This window comes from Ixodes scapularis, unplaced genomic scaffold (assembly GCF_016920785.2).
Source record: "Ixodes scapularis isolate PalLabHiFi unplaced genomic scaffold, ASM1692078v2 ptg001547l_1___fragment_1__unscaffolded, whole genome shotgun sequence".
Taxonomy (NCBI): Eukaryota; Metazoa; Arthropoda; class Arachnida; order Ixodida; family Ixodidae; genus Ixodes; species Ixodes scapularis.
This window is the reverse complement of record NW_024610163.1, coordinates 1719591-1738525: the sequence shown is the minus strand read 5'-3', so window position 1 is coordinate 1738525 and position 18935 is coordinate 1719591.

The window sequence follows — 18935 nt, the reverse complement described above, 5'->3', positions numbered from 1 at the left end:
CCGGAGCCGCTGTTTCTTTCTTTCTTTCTTTCTTTTTTTTACGCAGTTTATCTTTAGTTTTTACGATAGAGTACGTGCAAAATGTGTAAAACAAAATTTCTGCTTCCCAAAACAGATGCGTATATCTTTTTTTTCTACTGTAAAACATTTAAGTTTCACAACCTCGACATTGACTCCTGACTGGTGGATCATTTTGGGGACAACAACAGTGAGTGGTTCGAAAATATGTTCTTGAACCACATTCGTATATACATTTACTTCTGACGTCCTGTATGTTTTATAAGAAAAAGATACTAATACTCACAAAAATAAATCAATATGAAGGAGTCCGGCATATCGTACACTTCGTAATATATTTTTAGCGGAACCAAGTTAAAAAAAAAAATTTCCACAGGGAACATGCTGAATGATCCATTCGCTTTCACGGCGACTGAGGTACGGGAAATAAGTCCAGAAATAAATAAGACATCGCAATGGATGTCTCCAGCAGTCCGCCGGAGCCTCCACCTGCCCTGAAGGGTGGTAAAATCTTGTCAGAAGTTCAGGACCCAAAGAAAAAAGACCAAAGCGACAGGTCCAGAATCTGTCACATAGCAAGTGCTTAGTCGTGGATGCTGCTCAACTCCCGAAAATTTTCATTAACACTTCATACACCACACAGCATCACTGCACCTTGCCGCTCACCTGCATTATCTCACTCACTCTTAGGGATCAGTTGGGAAAGAGGAATAATGGCGACTCCCTCCCAAGTGTCGATGGCCCAAAGTCTCGACCCCCTCAGAGGTCAGAGGGGGCAGCTCCACAAGGATCAGCCAGAGGACTATTGACGACTCCCTCGCCTGGGACACTACCTTTATTTGTTTTTCCCTGAAGGTTTGATCGGAACTGCCCTCCTGTTGAAATCCACACCTATTCATGTCCTCTTTCGTTTTTTATTAAATTCGTTTTTAGATGTTTTCTTAGAACCCTAGTTTGTGAGTGGTGCATTACAGCTTTAGCTGCTTATGCGCTAAGGCTACGAACTCGAGGTCCTGTGTTTCAAACTTGTAACCGACAATAAGTCTTATTCAATGGAACTGCCGAGGTCTCCTACATAATTATGACGATGTTTGCTCCCTTTTGGAGGAATATCGTCCACTGGCAGTGTGTCTCCAGGAAACTCACCTGAAGGGGAGTCAGTCGAGTGTCTTTAGGCACATTCATATTTTCCGCAAGGATAGAGATCACTCGTCTTACTCTTCTGGTGGCTTGGTCATAGTAGTGCAAAAATCAGCTGCATGTGTTGAGGTTCCCGTGCAGACCACCTTGAAAACAGTGGCTGTTCGCATTCTGTCAGACTGCCTGATAACTCTTTGTTCACTTTACATTCTTCCAAACTTTCATTTAAGGTGTGAAGACCTTGAGTCACTCATTGCTCAACTCCCCCATCCATTCATAATTCTTGGTGATTTTAATGCACAGAATCCTTTATGGAGCAGTACTAGACGAGATATTGGTGGAGCGTATTTTATCTACAAATCTGTGTCTATTTAACGCAAAAAACCTACATATGTTTAGTGCACCCACAAACTCATTTACATCAACTGACCTCTCTATAAGTGGACCTATTTTATTTTCACTCTTTTCAAGGCAGGTTGCAGATAATCCTTTAGGCAGTGACCACATGCCGATTGTTTTAAAATGAAATAACCCAGGTGTTACCCTCCCCAGCCGAACTCCCCGCTGGAAATTTGAGAAGGCGAACTGGTCAGAATTCAGCGAATTCTCACTGCTCGCATGCACAACTCTTGACAAGCTTTCATTAAATGAAGTGAACGAATACTTAACGAATCGCATCCTTCAGGCAGCCATAATGGCAATCCCCAAGACCTCGGGACGCCTCCCACGCCGCCCCAAGCCTTGGTGGAATGAAGAATGCTCAGAGTCACGAAAAAAACAAAACAAGGCATGGATCATATTTCGACGGTATTCGACATCAAGCAATCGTCTTCGCTTTAAGCAAATGAAGGCCCGTGCACGGTACATTCGCCGGCAATCGAAAAGAACAAGTCTCCAAGGGTATGCTACATCAATAAATTGCCACACATCCCCGAAAGATTCGTGGGACCGAATTAACAAAATCAATGGATCTTATAGTCCTTTCACCATCCCCCTGTTATCCTGCAATGGAACCTGTCCAGAAAGTCTAGAGGAACAAGCCAATATTCTAGTGGAAAGTTTCGAATTTGTTTCAAGTTCCAGACACTAATCACCATCATTTGTTTGGCTAAAACAACAGAAAGAACCAGGACCATGGTGCTGCACGGGAGCCGTATAATATATTCTTCACCCTTATTCAACTAAAGATGGTCCTTCAGAGCGTCAAACCCTCAACAACAGGTCCTGACGGTATCCACTACTTCATGTTGAATCATCTCCACCCGTCTGCACTTGATCTGGTTTTATACCTTTTCAACAGAATATGGGAGTAGGGACGATTTCCATCAGCTTGGAGAACGGCTACAATTATCCCTCTACTTAAACTTGGATGCTACTACTAGTTACAGGCCAATCGCATTGACGAGCTGCTTGTGTAAAAGCTCGAAAAAATGATTAATAGATGACTGATGCAGCACCTGGAAAAACATTGCATCCTGGATAAATACCAGTGCGGTTTCCGCTCGTCCCGCTCGACGCGGGATCAATTGGTTCGATTGGAAACAACTGTTCGAGAGGCCTTTGTCAATAGACAGTACTGCCTCTCTCTGTTTTTCGATCTCGAGAATGCATACGATACTGCCTGGCGGTATGAAATTTTGAGGGACTTGATTGACATTGGTATCCAGGGCCGCATGTTCCATGCCATTGAGAGCTATTTAGGTACACGCACCTTCCGAGTAAGGCTGGGGTCTGTACACTCACGATGGCTTGTACAGGAAAACGGTGTTCCGCAGGGCGGTGTCCTAAATGTTACTCTGTTTGCTATAAAAATCAATTTTCTCGCCCGTGTCATACCACCAACAGTCCACTAATCGCTGTATGTAGATGACCCCCAGATCGCTGTTTCCTCATGTAACCTTGCAATATCTGAACGGCGTGTTCAACTGACTATTAATAATGTGACAAGGTGGGCTGACAATAGCGGATTTAAGTTCTCCGCGGAGAAGACTGCTTGTGTTTGTTTTTCACGAAAACGTGGTGTGACGCCGACGCCTTCGTTGACCATACACAGTACACCAGTTCAGATAAAAACGGAGTATAAGTTTCTATGGCTTATATTTGACTCCAAACTCTCTTTCAGCCAGCATATCAAAACTTTAAAACAAAAATGCCATAAATCCCTTAATATTCTGAGAGTTCCCTCCCACATGACTTGGGGCTCCGATCGACTGTGCCTTCTAAGAATCTATAGGTCGATTGTGCGGTCACGCCTAGATTATGGATGTTTGGTGTATGGATCAGCGAGTGCATCAACACTGAAAACGTTGGATCCAATCCATCATGCAGGGATCAAACTTGCCACTGGTGCGTTTCGTACATCCCCTGTGCTGAGCTTCTATGCTGAAGCTAATGAAATGTCTCCAGAGAAAAGGCGAGATGTCCTAGGTCTAATGTATTCCCTTAGGATACGGTCTATAGAACAACATCCGTGTCGGGAACTAGTCGAGGGAACACGTTTTGAACGAACCTTTTAAAGCAAGCCCGCTGTTAAGCCTCCATTTCAATTGCGGAGCAAGACTGCGGCCGTATCGGCTAGTGTTCAGACAAACCCACCTGTTGCTCAGCTTTTGGGAGCAATGGCACCATGGGAACATGGTCTGCTCATCACAGACTTGTCACTTACTGAGTACACTAAGAAAAATACCCCACCGGAAGTCGTAAAACAGGAATTCTTTGAGCTACAAAATACATATAAAGACTACCCCAGCTTTTATACTGACGGCACAAAAACCGATTCCTGTGTCGGCTGTTCCGTGATTGGACCATCCCTTAAATGTGTGCGGAGGATTAATTCCTGTGCAACTATCTTGACTGCCGAGTTATACGGTTTGCTATTGGCCACAGACTATATTATCAAAAATAGACATCTATACTTTGTAGTTTACACTGATTCACTATGTGCTCTGAGAGCACTCAGATCCCTTGAGATAGCGAAAAACCTTTTAATTACTCAGCTACAACACAAAGTGGTTGCTGCGGCTAGGGACAACACATTGCAGATAATCTTTTGCTGGGTGCCTAGTTACGTGGGTATTCCCGGCAATGAAGCTGCTGATCGTGCCGCTTCCACATGTGCTAAAAGGAAGGTTGATATTCACGACATACCCTACCAAGACTACAAAGCGACCGTAAAGAAAAGTATCAAGCGTAAATGGCAAGAGGAATGGTCCCGCGAAACAAACAACAAACTCCATGTTGTGAAACCGATGCTACAGGAGTGGGCGAGTGCCCGTCATAGGGACCATTTTTTCGAGGTAATCCTTTGTCGGTTAAGAATTGGCCACACACATCTAACACATGGGTATCTGCTTCGCCGAGAGGATCCACCTGCATGCGAACACTGCTCAGAACCATTAACTGTAGTTCATATTCTTCCTGAGCGCCCCGCATATCACAGATACCGCCAATTGTACTTGGCCCACTTTTATTCAGCGCAGGTGCCTTTACACCTTGCTCTTTGCTTGGAAATGAACCCTTTCTAAACCATACAAATGTTTTTAAATTCCTAGAAAGCACTGGACTTTTACTTCGACTTTAAACTTGCTTTGCAATTTTTAAATTTTTCATCCACATTATTTATATACAGATTCATGCACATCCTTTTATTCTATCACTGGCCACTAGAGCCCTCTTTCCTCTCTAGAAATAATTTATGAAATAGTCACAGACTTTGGCGCTCTATAGCCTTAGATGCTTTTGCGCCAATAAAACTTTATCAATCAGTCAATCACTCAATCATTCTATCGCAGAAATAGACTGTAGCCATAGCTGCCTCAGGACGCTGCTTGGCATAAACAAGGAATAGAATTGCAAGACAGACTGAGGCACTCATTACCTGTGCAGCACATTTTACTTTCATGTTACTGAAAGGGTTTTGAAAAATGTGTCTCTCAGTAAGGTTCTGATCCAATCGCAACCTCATCTTGTGGGTAGAACAATAAAGCTTAAAAATATGGGACCACTCAATTACCTCATTTTCAGTGCACAATTTGTGTGCTTTGAGATTGTTCCTGGTTGTTTTGATAAGGTGCGGAACATCAAAGATAAAGTAAACATATTCGTTGTGAACTTCAAAAAATGGCTTACTCACAGACACACCAAGTTGGTTGGCCAAGCTTACGTTTAAAGCCCCCTGATCACAGATCAAAGTATTAACTGTGAAGCCAACAGTCTTAAGCTCTTGCAAATGAGGAGACTGCGGATAACAGAAAACGATGTTAAAGTGTGCACAACAGTGTATGCAAGTCTGCAAGTGGCTGAACCCACCTCCTAAAAATTCCAGAGAGCACAACACCAAGGCTCTATCTGCAACACCGTTCAACTAGTTCAACACCATCATCTGTAAACCCATGGACAATGTCGTTTGCAGGGTCATAAGCCAAGTTCTTTTTCAAATAAATCTCATCGAAAATCGAGGTGTACACACGATTGCAGGCCGACAGCCCGACGGAAACAACAGCACGAAAATCTCAAGCTGCTCGGCTCTACAAACTCACGCCGAGCATGCGAGCACGCGGGCAGTCATGCGTCACCTTGTTAGATACATAGCCGACCGAACACGCTGCAGCAGAAAGCACAAACGGACGGCACGGCACGGACGAACGACGCACGGACGAGCAGCTGAGGGCATACAGAATGATGCTGAGGCGACGGCGTGCAGGCAAGCAGGCCCACGGCAGGCCATGGCAGGCACATGGCTGGCGCCATTTATTACATGTTTTTTGTGACATATAAGATTAAAACAATTTAGGCGTTTCAAGTACTTTAAATAAGTCTAAAGCATAACGATTTCAAAAATGAATACTTCTTGCAGAAAGAGTTCGAACTGATTTTAACCAAATTACAAAAATGCGCCACGTAGCGGAGGGCATTAAACGCACTCTCTGGGCCGCGATTCGGCTTCAGTGTCCTCTCTTTACGTGTACTATATTACTCTATGGTCAAGCACCCAAGGCAGCAATGGATGGATGAATCGTTGGATGGATGGTAATGGCTATACCCTTTGTAACGGGCGGCAGACTGCGCCACCTAGCCTAACATTTGGTCATCCTTTTTTTCAATTTGTATGATTTTTGTTATAACAAACCCCCCTCTCTTTTAAATTGAATTTATTGCATATTTTTATCTGTATTATTTTTATACTTCCCTAGATCTCTTCCACCAATCTTCCGATCTCCTCTTAGGTACCGCAATTCTTTCCCTATCCATTCGACAATCCATGTCCGGAAAGTCCAGTGCCCCATCTAACTCCGTAGTCATCCCCCCAAGAGGATGGGACGAAGCCCCGTGTACCTTAAAATTACATGTGCCATAGTTTCTCTTTCGCGGTTGCATACGTCGCGCAGAGTGTCTACGTCTTGTAATTTAGCCCTATAAGCTTTCGTTCCTAGCACCCCAGTTCTAGCTTCAAACAACTAAGAGCTCCCCACTGAATTATCATACAGCTGTTCCTTTTTTATTTCTTGTTTTTGTGCCCTGTATATTGTTAAAGCTGATTTCCACTGCATTCTCCCTTCCCACAATTTCCTCTCTGTTTCCTTTACTCCCTTTTCACCTCATATGCTCTGTTCGGCTCCATCTGAATGAATGAATTTAAATCTCAGCTTGCGGGTTCGCTTTGTCCACTTAGTGTTTAGACTTTTCATATATAGATACTTGTACACTTTCGCTGCCCAACGTGTATCCTCAATTTCAGCTAGTCTTTGTTCAAATATTAATTTACTAATCGCTTCTCTACTCTCGAAAGACGCCCAACCCTAGATCCCCCTGTACTCCCTCATTTGGTGCATTCCCATGTGCCCCCAATGCCAACCTATCCCACACTCCCTCCTTTGCTGTATCTCAAAACCTGCCTAGATTTCTGACCTTATACACAATACCGCATCCCCAAATGACAGTCCTGGCGCCGTGACTCCCTTCCATACACCCCTAACGACTTCATATCTATTATAGTTTCATAGTGCCCTGTGTTTTATGATAGCCGAATCTCGTTTCCCCTTCTTTATTACAATATCTTCATAGTCTTTTAGATACCGCATTCCTTCACTTAACCATACTCTCAGACATTTGTACTTTTCTACGTGTTCTATCAATGTGTCCTGTATCTCCAGGGGATCCCCCTTCTCGTCGTTGAAAACTATTATACCGGACTTGTCCCTACTAAATTTTAGTCCTAAATTGTCCCCTTCCTTGCTGCCAATCCTAATTAGTTCCTGTATTGTGTCACGAATTTCTGATACGACTAAAATATCGTCTGCACACATTAACCCTGGCGATACTTGATTCACTTTATGTCCTTCCTCCATGTAAGTCAGGTCAAAACCTAGGGTGCACCGTTATAACCTTTTTTCCATCTCACTGAGGTATATCATAAAGAGCAGGAGAGACAATGGGCCACCCTGTCTAAGACCTCTTTTTATTGCTGCTGGTCTTGTAGTTTCGGATTCCCATGTTATAACCACCCTATTCTCCGCATAAACCCGTTCTAGAAACTCAACCATGGTTCTCTCTATCACATATCCTTTCAGTTTGTTCCAGAGTTTTTCCTGATTCACATTGTCATATGCCCCTTTGATGTCAAAAAATGATACCCAGAGTGGCCTTTGACTTGTCACTGCTATCTCTATGCACTGAGTGATTACGAATAAATTATCATCTAGTCGTCTATCTTTCCCGAAACCATTTTGAAGCTCCCCTAGAATCTGCTTTCTCTCTGCCCATTCTTCCATTCTTCTTTTTACTATTAGCATAGCTAGCCTGTATATTACTGAAGTTACTGTGATTGATTGGTATGATTTGAAACTGTCTTTGTCTCCCTTGCCCTTATATATTGATCTCATACTGCACAATTTCTAGTCACTGGGTACCTCCCCTCCCATAAGTATCTGGTCAATCACCTGCCGTAGTTTCAATTTGCTTGTTTTGCCTAGAACTTTTATCAATCTCATTGGTATGCCGTCTGGGCCTGTCGCAGTTCTAGCCGGAACCCTTCCTTCTGCTTTTTTTCCACTCCCCAGTGGTCATTTACTCTTCTTCACTATGATCCTCTTCTTGCGTTGTGTAGACGCTACCATTCCCTACGGCCTGACCTGAATCTAACTCAGAAAATGCTGCTTCGATTGTATGTCTAATGTATTCTCTTGCCTCTTCCCCCTTTACCTTTGTCCCTTACTGTGTGGTTAGTGTCTGCTGGTACCCCCGGTCTTTCTTGCCTGCGCACTGATATGTTCCCAGAACCTTTTTGCCGCATTCTAATCCTTCTGGTTTATCTCTATCATCCACTGAACCCCTGCCCTCCCAATTTTGGTCTGTATTAATGCTGATGCCTCTCGCTTTCTTTCCTGAAATTCCTTACATTTTGATGCTACTTCGGCTAGTTTGGCCCCCTTTTAATTTGCCCATCGTGTACTTCAAATGCCACTTGGCGTCTCTATATTGGTGCTTTAACCTCTCTATCCCACCAGCTTTTGAGCTTGCGTTTTAGTTTTCTTCCCCCTTGTTCGATTCGATATTTCTCTGACCGTCTTTTGAAAACACTAATTAAGTCTTCATATGTCCATTTTCTCTCCGGTTGCTTGGATACTATGTTCTCAATTCGCTTAGATACCTCCTGTAGTTGTTTATCATTTAAGTTGTTTCTACCTTCCTGTTTTTCCATTTTGCATTTCTGGTTTTGCTGTGCCAAATCTGATCTTGATTCTCTTATGGTCGCTCCCCAGACTTTTCGTGCCTTCCTCCTCTATTTCCATGGCTCCTAATCTGTTGTATACCTTACGCGACATTAAACAATAGTCAATAGTCGAGTGCGAGTTCTTTCTTCCGTTGTTATTTTTCCATCACATTTTACCTGAGCATTAACCAATACCAGATCAAGAGCTTCGCAGAACTCCTTCAACATCCTCCCTGTTGTATCTGTATTTCCATCAAAGTCTGCCAATGTGCATTCATGTCCCTCAAGATAATTATTTGCTTGTTAGTGCCGATTTCCCTAACCTCTCCTGATATACATGTCAAGTGTTCTGCATTTTCCTCCCCTACATCACTCCCTGTTTTTAGATAAACAAAACCCAGGATTGGTGTCTAAACCCCCAATCTTGCCTTTGAGACACATGTGTTCCCTGCAGCCCTCTCGTTCCCTTTCCCATTCCTGACCCTTAACTAACACCCCTAATCCCCTCGCTTGCGTTCCCCATTGGCCCGGTTGTATCCCATCCAATGATATCCCGGTATGTATGGTGGTTCTTCCATATCCATCAGATGTGTTTCTGCTAATCCATACACTGCAAAGTTTTCGCTCTCTAATTGCTTCTCAATCTCCTCCCACTTTATTCTGTTCCTGCCCCCGTGCATGTTTATGAACCCTATGTTAAGCTTTTTCTTTTTCCTAGTCCTGTGAGGCTTCCTCTTACCCTCCGAAACCCTCCCCTCTGTATCTAAATTTTAGCATCATTCACACCGGAACCCTCGGGACTCCGGGACCCCCCAAAAATGTACGATATGACGTCGAATCCTATCGCCTGCCGTGCTCCCAGTGGTTCTACTGTAGTGGATGCCCCATGTAAAAGGGTCGGACCGAGCCTCGTACACCACCCTGTTTACTTCCATTACTCCATACCCAAATCGCCGGCCCAACCACCTTATCACGCGGTTAGCTTCCACCACCCGCTTCTCTATCTGCAAAGACTGTCCCCATACCTCTGGGATGGTGCATATTTGCATATGCGCAGCCTCGGAGACCTCCCTCAGCCTACGTAACCCCAACTCTATCCGCTGGCGAGGTTCTGGCTCCGTCCCTTTAACACATCATTTAGTCCTGCTTGTACTACAACTGCGTTTCCCCCCCCCCCCCTCCCTGCTTTCCCACACATCTTCCTTCGCTTTGGCCATGGCATCTACCATGCGCTTTCCTGACTGCCCTATTGAAAAAGGCGGATATGAACTCGGCTTATTGGAAATATTGTATTCCAGTGAAGTTGATGGAAACCAATAAAAACTTATTGTTATCCGATTAACCCAATACGCACGATGGGAATTCATATCGGAGCACAATATCCCGATATAGTATGCGGTTATTGGTATACAACAGGATATCGAAGCACAATATCCCGACAGAACTTACGATTATTGGAATAGAATACGACACCGCGTGCATATTGGTGACCGACATGGATATACTGCGCGGCCACACGATATATAAATATCGGTCGTCGATCACGGGCCCAAAGGAGAATACAATATCGCGTGGATAAATCTCAGAACGAATTCCAAGTTACCAACATGAATTACGTCGGCATATACCGCGGACTAAGAGGATACGTAACACAGTATTGATCGCCCGTGAAGCAACATGTGGATGTCGGTACGTCCACATATACGACATCGCGTCAATGATATCGTAGAACAGCAGGAGTTACCATACGGCAATACGAGAGAGAACGATATTGGAGGTGGATACGCACAGAACACAAACGTTCCGCGTTGCAAACACATTCACATTGATCAAAAGCGCAAGTGTACGTACGGCACACAGTACACACAGCCTCGAGCGCTTGAAATGCTAGACAACCACCAAACCATTCAGAATAGCTACCTGGGACACCCGCGACCTACCTTTCAATGAGAAAGCCCAATAACGACGTGCTCATTGGAGTGATCGTTTTCAAACAAATGTTTATTGCAGTTTTAATGCAACAAAAGTTAGGTTACCGATGTTGGAACCCAAATCGAACGCGATACGTGACAATGTCAGTTCGCACGATAAAATAATGAGGATTAATGGGCTTGACAGGTCACGTGCTTCTTACCCGCACATTTATCGATATTGACCCACCTTTCTGGGTAATCCTACGTCGTACACAAAATCCACAACCACACACGAGCACATTTTACCCACCACTCTTCGTCGCCTGTTTCGCAAGATTCACACACTGTAAAAAACGACGGGAAAAATACGTGCATTTGCGCCATCAAACGATACGTTACAGACTCGTTTTATGAGAAAAGTTTCCATCGTCAACCCGCGCGCGCGAAAGCTCGAGCGCTCGAGCTTCGGAGGCAGTCCGAACTCCGAAGGGAGGCCGGGAGGCGAGCCGAGCGAGCCGCGAGTAGCCCATCGAGCCCAAGCGCCCAAGCTCGTTGATAGAGCCAGACGAGCGGCTGAGCGAGCCAGTGGCCGAATCCGCCGATCCAGCCAAGCCTAGCCGAGCCGCCGAGATTGCGCGATTGCGCTGATTGCGCCATTGCGCAGCGACCGCGACCGCGCCGACCCGGCGAGACGGCGGCGATGGCGGGACCGACGGATGACAGCTCGTCAAGTTCGTCGCGCACTTTGCTTGTGGGTTCCAAGTGAAACCAACGCACCTACAATCGCTTCGAAAGGTACGTATAGACGACTTTATTACTTGCAGCATTGAGTGCTTTGGTATACACAGATCAAAGTGAACACTGAAGGACAGAAGGGAGACATGATGTTTTGAAATCGCAGCTTATTTGAACGCATGCGTCCCCTGCTGAAAGCGTCTGGCTGTGCTCTGTTGCAGACGTCATTTCGACTGCGTGTACTCTGATGTAACGTCAGTCAGTGTTCACACTCGGCTAGCTTCGCTATCTTGTTATCTCATGTGCGAAATAGACGTAGAAACCAGCGCCTTGTCTCTTTCGGATATTCAACCTCCAGCCCCCTGGCTCCCAGCGTGCTTACCGGCGCAAACCGTTCCACGTGTTGGATTCGTGAGCTCGTTCGAAGAGGCGTTGTTTAACGCTCGCGAGTCGCCGAAGTGTTACCGGAGCTTCTCTTTACGAAAGTCACGATCGACGCTGGGCTCTGAGCTCGTACTTTTTTCAGCCCTGGTAGACTAAGAGTGCCGACCATTCATCTGTGGTGCCGACTGGCGCCGTACGAAGTTGAGAAAAGCTAGCGAGTCTGTCAGATTTTCGTGACGCCGCCCAACTGCTCTGCTACCGGCTGCGCTCAACGAATAATGTGAAAAAAAAAAAAAAAACTCGTTTTCTACTTTTCAATTTTTTTTTTTTTTAGCCATGTTTCATTTTAGTCGTTGCAAAGTAAATCTCGGCCGTACGTCGGTTGATTCCCGATTACTGTCTCTACATCGTAGATTGTCTCACCACAATGGTGCCTCGTTGGTATGATCTTATTCTGATATCGTTACATCTTGGTTTTTCATCTTGGCGCACTTCTAGACGACCTTCTACACGTTGCACTCCTTGTCGACATGTCGCTGGTGTTAGAGACAAATCTAAAGTCGCTGTTTGCTCACTCCTTGGTGCACATACTTCATGTTCAACATCAGGTATCTGAAGGAGGCGCCATGAAACCCTGGAGTTTGTTTAGAGGTACCTCAACATACTGTTTTAAAGTGTCGTTTTGTGTGTTATAATTTCCTACAAAGCCAAATTGCACTTTGTTCGTAATATACCCTATAACTGTTCACTACAATTAAAGTTGCTATGAAACATTGGCCACGAGAGGTGACTCGGCCAACGCAGCCTGAAAATTCCTCGTATAATTTTCTTCATGGGTCATTTTGGATATTGACAAATTTTCTTGTGAATAATGAGTGTTATGCACATGTGTTCTACTTTTGTACAGGTACTTCAGTTAGATAAACCCTAGCAAAGGCAGCAAGACAGTCTCATGGGGTCACACCAAGGATAACTGCATTCCTGCTCGAGTCCCGAGTCTTGTCACCAAACTTCACTGAGCATAATGGTACATTCTGTTTCCTTAATTTTTTCTTCTGAAATGTGTTTTTTTTTTATTGTTGCTTTTTTCTATTGAAAAAAGGGTAGTGCAACGTTGAAACACCCAATGTTTTTTTTTTCTTTTTGTAAAATGTGTAGTACATCGTTTAAACACCCAAGCGTTCATAAATGGTCTCTGTACCAGACAATAGGGTGTCTTATACTCTGTTTCACACTTGGCGTGCAACGCTGTCAAAGGTACTAAAGTGGTGCGCATGAAAAAAAAAAAAGAAAAAGTGGTACTCCGCGCGTTTCGTGGACGAGTGGTAAAAGGCGCTGCTCTGGCGATATTGACGTCTCGGTGGCCGTGGTTCGAACCAATTTTACGCGCAAAGTTTTTTTTTTTTTTTTTTCTTTTTTAGACATATTTTTCGTGCAAGATTGTGCGCATTGACGAAGTGCATATTTCAGTTCCTCCTTCTTGATTTTTATTTATAAGTCGCCGAGAGGCCAGATTTCTACCATCTGGTCTGCCGCTTTGCAAGTGTTATTTGCCTCCAGCACCGAGTTATATTTTTCTTTCGTGCAGCGTGAAATGAGGAATCGCCCTGATAGCGGCCTTGTCCCAAAATTTATAATAAGACGTTAATCGACAATAGTTATGGCCTGTACAGTTTATATTGAAATAGCTGTCAAGGGTAGGAATCTCCCTCTCGGAGCACTTGCGATGCACCTTCAGGCGAATGGTGTTCTGTGTGAACTCGTCATGCTTGACGGTCCCCGTGCTCGAAACTTTCACGTTGCGAGGTCTTTGCTTCGGGGACGCCACCTTGCCAGATAGGCACTGCGCCTTGCACTTCGCGACAGTACAGGGCACACTCCAGTGTCGTTACTGGCCGTCTCCAGGACTTCACGACCGAATTCTCCGGGGAATGTGTTCTTATACTCCCGTACACATTGGCGATCATCTGCTTGAACTCTTTCGAGGTTTTCGCACAACGAATCTTCGAAAACATCCGAGCAGGAGAGGTACTTGAGCTTGCTGCGTAAGACGCCATCTTTTCAAAACCAGCCAGTGCCACACAACCCGAAAACCCACAGCGGCTGCCACACGGATGAACACGACAACAATTTAAGGTGGTTTACATTATCTTTTCCTTTCTCTTGAAAAACAGTTGTACTCCGTTGAAATTATAACGCCACTATCAGTTACTAGCCCCGAGGAGGCACATTTTCCGACGTTTTAAACTTTTTTTGCAGGGGACGCACTACCTTATGGGGCGAACGTAGGCACGGTCAGCAATGCAAACCGGTGCGCTAGCTTTGACTGCGTTGCACTCTATGTATGAAACAGAGTATAGGATCGCTTCAGACGGGGCAACCTTTCCAGCAATTTTGGGGCTGGTGGCGGGTTGTTCCCTAGTTTTCCCTAGATCGACACGAATTGCTGAGATCGGGTCCGGCTCGAAGCGGACGAGCAACTCTGACCACTCGGAGATGTTTGAAGCGGCAGTAGCCAATCAGGAATGCAATATTTTCACGTGACACCCCTGTGGTCGTGATGATGAGAACTGAGGACTTTGTTCTGGTTTGAAATGGATCATTTTTGAAAATAAACTGTTTCAGAAAGATGAGTTAGTATTCTCAGCGCAATTTAAAGATATAAAAACATGTTTTTAGGATATAACAGTGCGTCTAAATACTGTAAGAAAAATAAAATTTCATGATGATGATGGCAAGTCGTAGCAATTTGGTTGCTGCATGTGAACGCGGGCGGCCCGTGTTGCTGGTGTTGCGACATGAAGATGCTGGGCGAAATTGTTCCGTCTGAAGCGGGCTTTAGGGAACTGAATTCAAGGGCCGTGGAGCTCTGGGTGCAAGCCCACCTGGAAACATTTTTTTTTCTTTTTTGCCTTTTTTAGTATTCAAATATATATATGGGTGGTTTCATCTCAAATCGTGCAGGCAAAAAGGGTCGAATTTTTCATTTCGATGAAAAAAATATATGTTATGGCGCCTTTTCTAAAACCGCAGTCGACACAAACCGCAAGTTCGTCGGATGTTTTGTTCTCGACTTATGAATTTTTAAAGAGGCCGCGGCGAAAAGCAGTGTTTTTCACACCCGTCGTGGGTCGGATGTTTCGCTTGATCTACAGCCATGGATTTTCAGTCCACATTATATTATCTTTTTTGAAGCACTCTGTGGATACATTTAAAAGGCTCCAATACCATGAAAGAATTTTAGGCCTTTTGATTTTTTTCTGTAAAAATGTCAAAAACGCCTCCTCGGTCAATTGTTGACGAACTTTGACAATTAATTACTCGCAATCTACTTGGTATACACCAATATTTTTTATGTACACGGAGAGCCCAGAACACGCTCTTTATATTTATTATAAAATACCTTGGCTGTATAAAATATCCTTTGCGGTACGTTTACGTTAATATTATTCAAAAACCAAAAAGTACCACTTTTGAAATTGATTTTCTCAAAAAACCCATTTTTTATTTTTTTTTATTTTTTGTTCAAATGTAAATATGATAGTTGTCTACACGAAAATCAAGCCTAGAAAGTATATATTTTGTTGCATGTTTTATATTTAGGCCTCAATATCGGAAAAAGACGTCTTTGTTTTGCAAGACTTAAGTCAGACATAGCGACCCATGCGTCTCTATGAATTGTGAAAAAGTTTTCTTGAATTTTCTTCTGCATTTTGTAATCAATTATAGACGGATTTTGTGGTATTGAATATTTATGTATGTTTGGATAAGAGCGGGAACCATGAGATACATATCTAATCAAATCAGCAGGCCTAGTAGACTTTCAATAACCAAAAGGCACAGACGTTGTATTGTTTCGATTTATAAACCTTTCAAAGTAAACTAGCACGACTAGCTATTAGCTGTCATATTACTAAGACAAAGAAAGTCACCACATCGTCGATATACTATATACAATTCTTTACGAAACCAAACACTGGGGCTTGTTCACCGCACATCGCACAGGTGACCAGGGAATGTCCTTTCACTTCCGTAATTCACAAAAGTGGTGACACAGAAACGGTCCGAAACACACAGAGGAGTAGGAAATAAAAATAAATAAATAGGAATTAAATTGCCCAACTCCGACCTTAACGAAAATTGCGTTAAAAAAATATAAAGTATTTAGGTTTGAGCGGTGGCAAGGCGATAGGTCCACCCCTGGTGGAGAGTCAGGCAAAGAAGTCGACGGCACGTAACGATAAAAAAAAACAAAAAAATCAATAATTTAATAAAGACGGGAAAACTCAGCCGCAGATGGCAAGAACAAAAACCAACTCCCCCGGGCATTCCCTAAACGGGACGCAACCAAATGCGTGCGAACACGCTCTCTACATCACCGCCACGCCGCTACGCCATGACGAAATAAACCCAACAACTGAACAGTGCTAACAAACAGTTAGTAAGAAAACATTGAAAAAAAAAAGAAGTTCAGAAAAAACCGCACCCGAGAAACAAAGTTCAGCGGGGCGAAGAAACACACACGAGTCGGTCTTACGACATTGAAGTCTGGCATGATGACGGCGTCCAGATGATGCTCGAATCTGTTCCTCCCTCTATTACGCACATCCACGACGGCTGTGCGGAGCAGTGGCTGTACGAAAGAAAGTGAAGAATAGATTCGAGCAGGCGATGCGCGAGAAGGTAACCGAGACTATGCTTCAAGCTTCATATCGGGAGAGGAGCTTTCGAGGTAGTTTCTGCAGTTACTCAAACTTTCTCTTTCCCCTTCCCTTTTTTAAAAAAAAAACACGTCAGCCGGCGCTAACGTTTCATCTCGGGAGAAGCCCACTCTTCACAAACGGTTATAGTTGACAAGGAGGCTGACTTCGACCCAACTAGTCTCCGGGCAGAATACAAACAAAAGTATATTTACCAACACGCTCGCTTTAATGTCAGTCTCCGGGCTTTGCTGTTTCCAATAGAGATAACCCTTTATATGGACAGAACGAGCGGGTTGGTGGGGATAATTAAACTTAAACACTCCCTTCTCGTTTTCTTCCTCAAGTTTAATAGATAACCCTTCGGTGCTATCGGATCTCCCCGGAGAGAGAGAGAGAGAGCACGGCCGTTTCAAGGTAAGGATAGGGCGCTCAAAGCTAGGGCAAACATGCGGTATCGTTTCACGCATGCACGGATGGCTGGTTTCAAATTTCCCCACATCCCTAACGAAACCGGCCCATCTTCGTGTGTGCGTCTGCGCGATTTCTGTCCCGCGCCGCCGGTTTTAGCACGCACGCGGCGTTGTTTTGGCTGGCAGAACAGTTGTTGACCGTCGACATTGTAAGGCCGTGGTGTCGTCATCCTTTCAGGCAACGATTCCTTTGCTTTCCCTTGTGCAATACTCTGACAGACTCCTCCTGGGTGGCTGTCACTGTTCGCCGCGTCAACGACACAATCGTACCATTTCACTTTTGGTGACACAGGGTGCGCTGCTCGCTTTACTGTCACGGGCCGTCCCATCTAACACAACGAGCGCGAAAGGTCGTGGTTATCTGCTGGCTCCGAAAGGGCGGGACGTTCATGCAGGCCAATGAGGGCCCCGGATCAATAAGACGTCTGCCGAATCCTACATGCTAAAAATTTACGACACCTGCTGGTGTGTTAAGAAGTGTTGCTTTCCCTTTTTGGAACTCCTCCGATGTAGCTTGCCGCCTACAATAAAATTTAAATAATCAATAAATATATCAGGGTGGAAATACTGTATTTCATTTTTATGTGGGAACGTTGAAAAAAAGGAAAAAGCTATTTCCAAGCTTGTGAAGACGCGCAATTCGCAAGTCCACTTCGAGCCGTAAAAACACGTTCTTGTACGATATTGATGCTTAAATGTTGAACATACAAACCAAATATACACTTTCTAGGCTTGATTTTCGTGTAGACGACTATCATATCTGCATTTAAACAAAAAATGAAAAAAATAAAAAAAATGTTTTTTTTTAGAAAATCAGTTTCAAAAATGGTACTTTTTGGTTCTTGCATAATATTAACGTAAACGTACCGCAAAGGATATTTTATACAGCCAAGGCATTTTATAATAAATATAAAGACCGTGTTTTGGGCTCTCCGTGGACATAAAAAATATCGGTGGAACCCAAGTAGATCGCCAGTAATTAATTGTCAAAGTTCGTCAACAATTGACCGCGGAGGCGTTTTTGACAATTTTACAGAAAAAAAGCAAAAGGCCTAAAATTATTTCATGGCATTGGAGCCTTTTAAATGTGTCCACAGAGTGCTTCAAAAAAGATAATATAATGTGGACTGAAAATCCATGGCGGTAGATCAAGCGAAACATCCGACCCACGACGGGTGTGAAAAACACTGCTTTTCGCCGCGGCTTCTTTAAAAATTCATAAGTCGAGAACAAAACATCCGACGAACTTCCGGTTTGTGTCGACTGAGGTTTTAGAAACGGCGCCATAGCATATATTTTTTTTCATCGAAATTAAAAATTCGACCTTTTTTGCCTGCACGATTTGAGATGAAACCACCCATATATATATATGCATATATACTTTTTTTTAAGTTTTAACATCTAGATGCATAATTTACACACTAATTCATTTTCAGAAGCGCTTTTATTCACACTCTGTGGCTTTCTAGTGCTTGCAATAGCTTTTCGGTGAGCTAATGCCAGCTCTGCAAAAGGAGAGGGATCTTCCCACGCTTTGCAGGCTGTAAAGCTGTGGCTTGCACAGCTCTAGTGTGTCACACCTCGCTCACTGGCTCCATCGCGAAGCATAGGTGCTGCATGAGTCGCGCCACACCGTAAGCCCATATACGGTCGGGTGACAAACCTGGGACCATTTGTTACTGCACTCAGCTATAGTAGGGTGGCATGGTCGGGGCATGAAGCAGGGGTCCAGCTTGGAAATGCTGATCTTCATGACATTTTAAACACATTTTTTATTACTTTTGTGTCGAGTTGTCAGCATTCTAAAGGTGAGAAAGCAAGCAGCAGCGACAGCAAGAAAAAAAATTTAAGACCGCTTTCA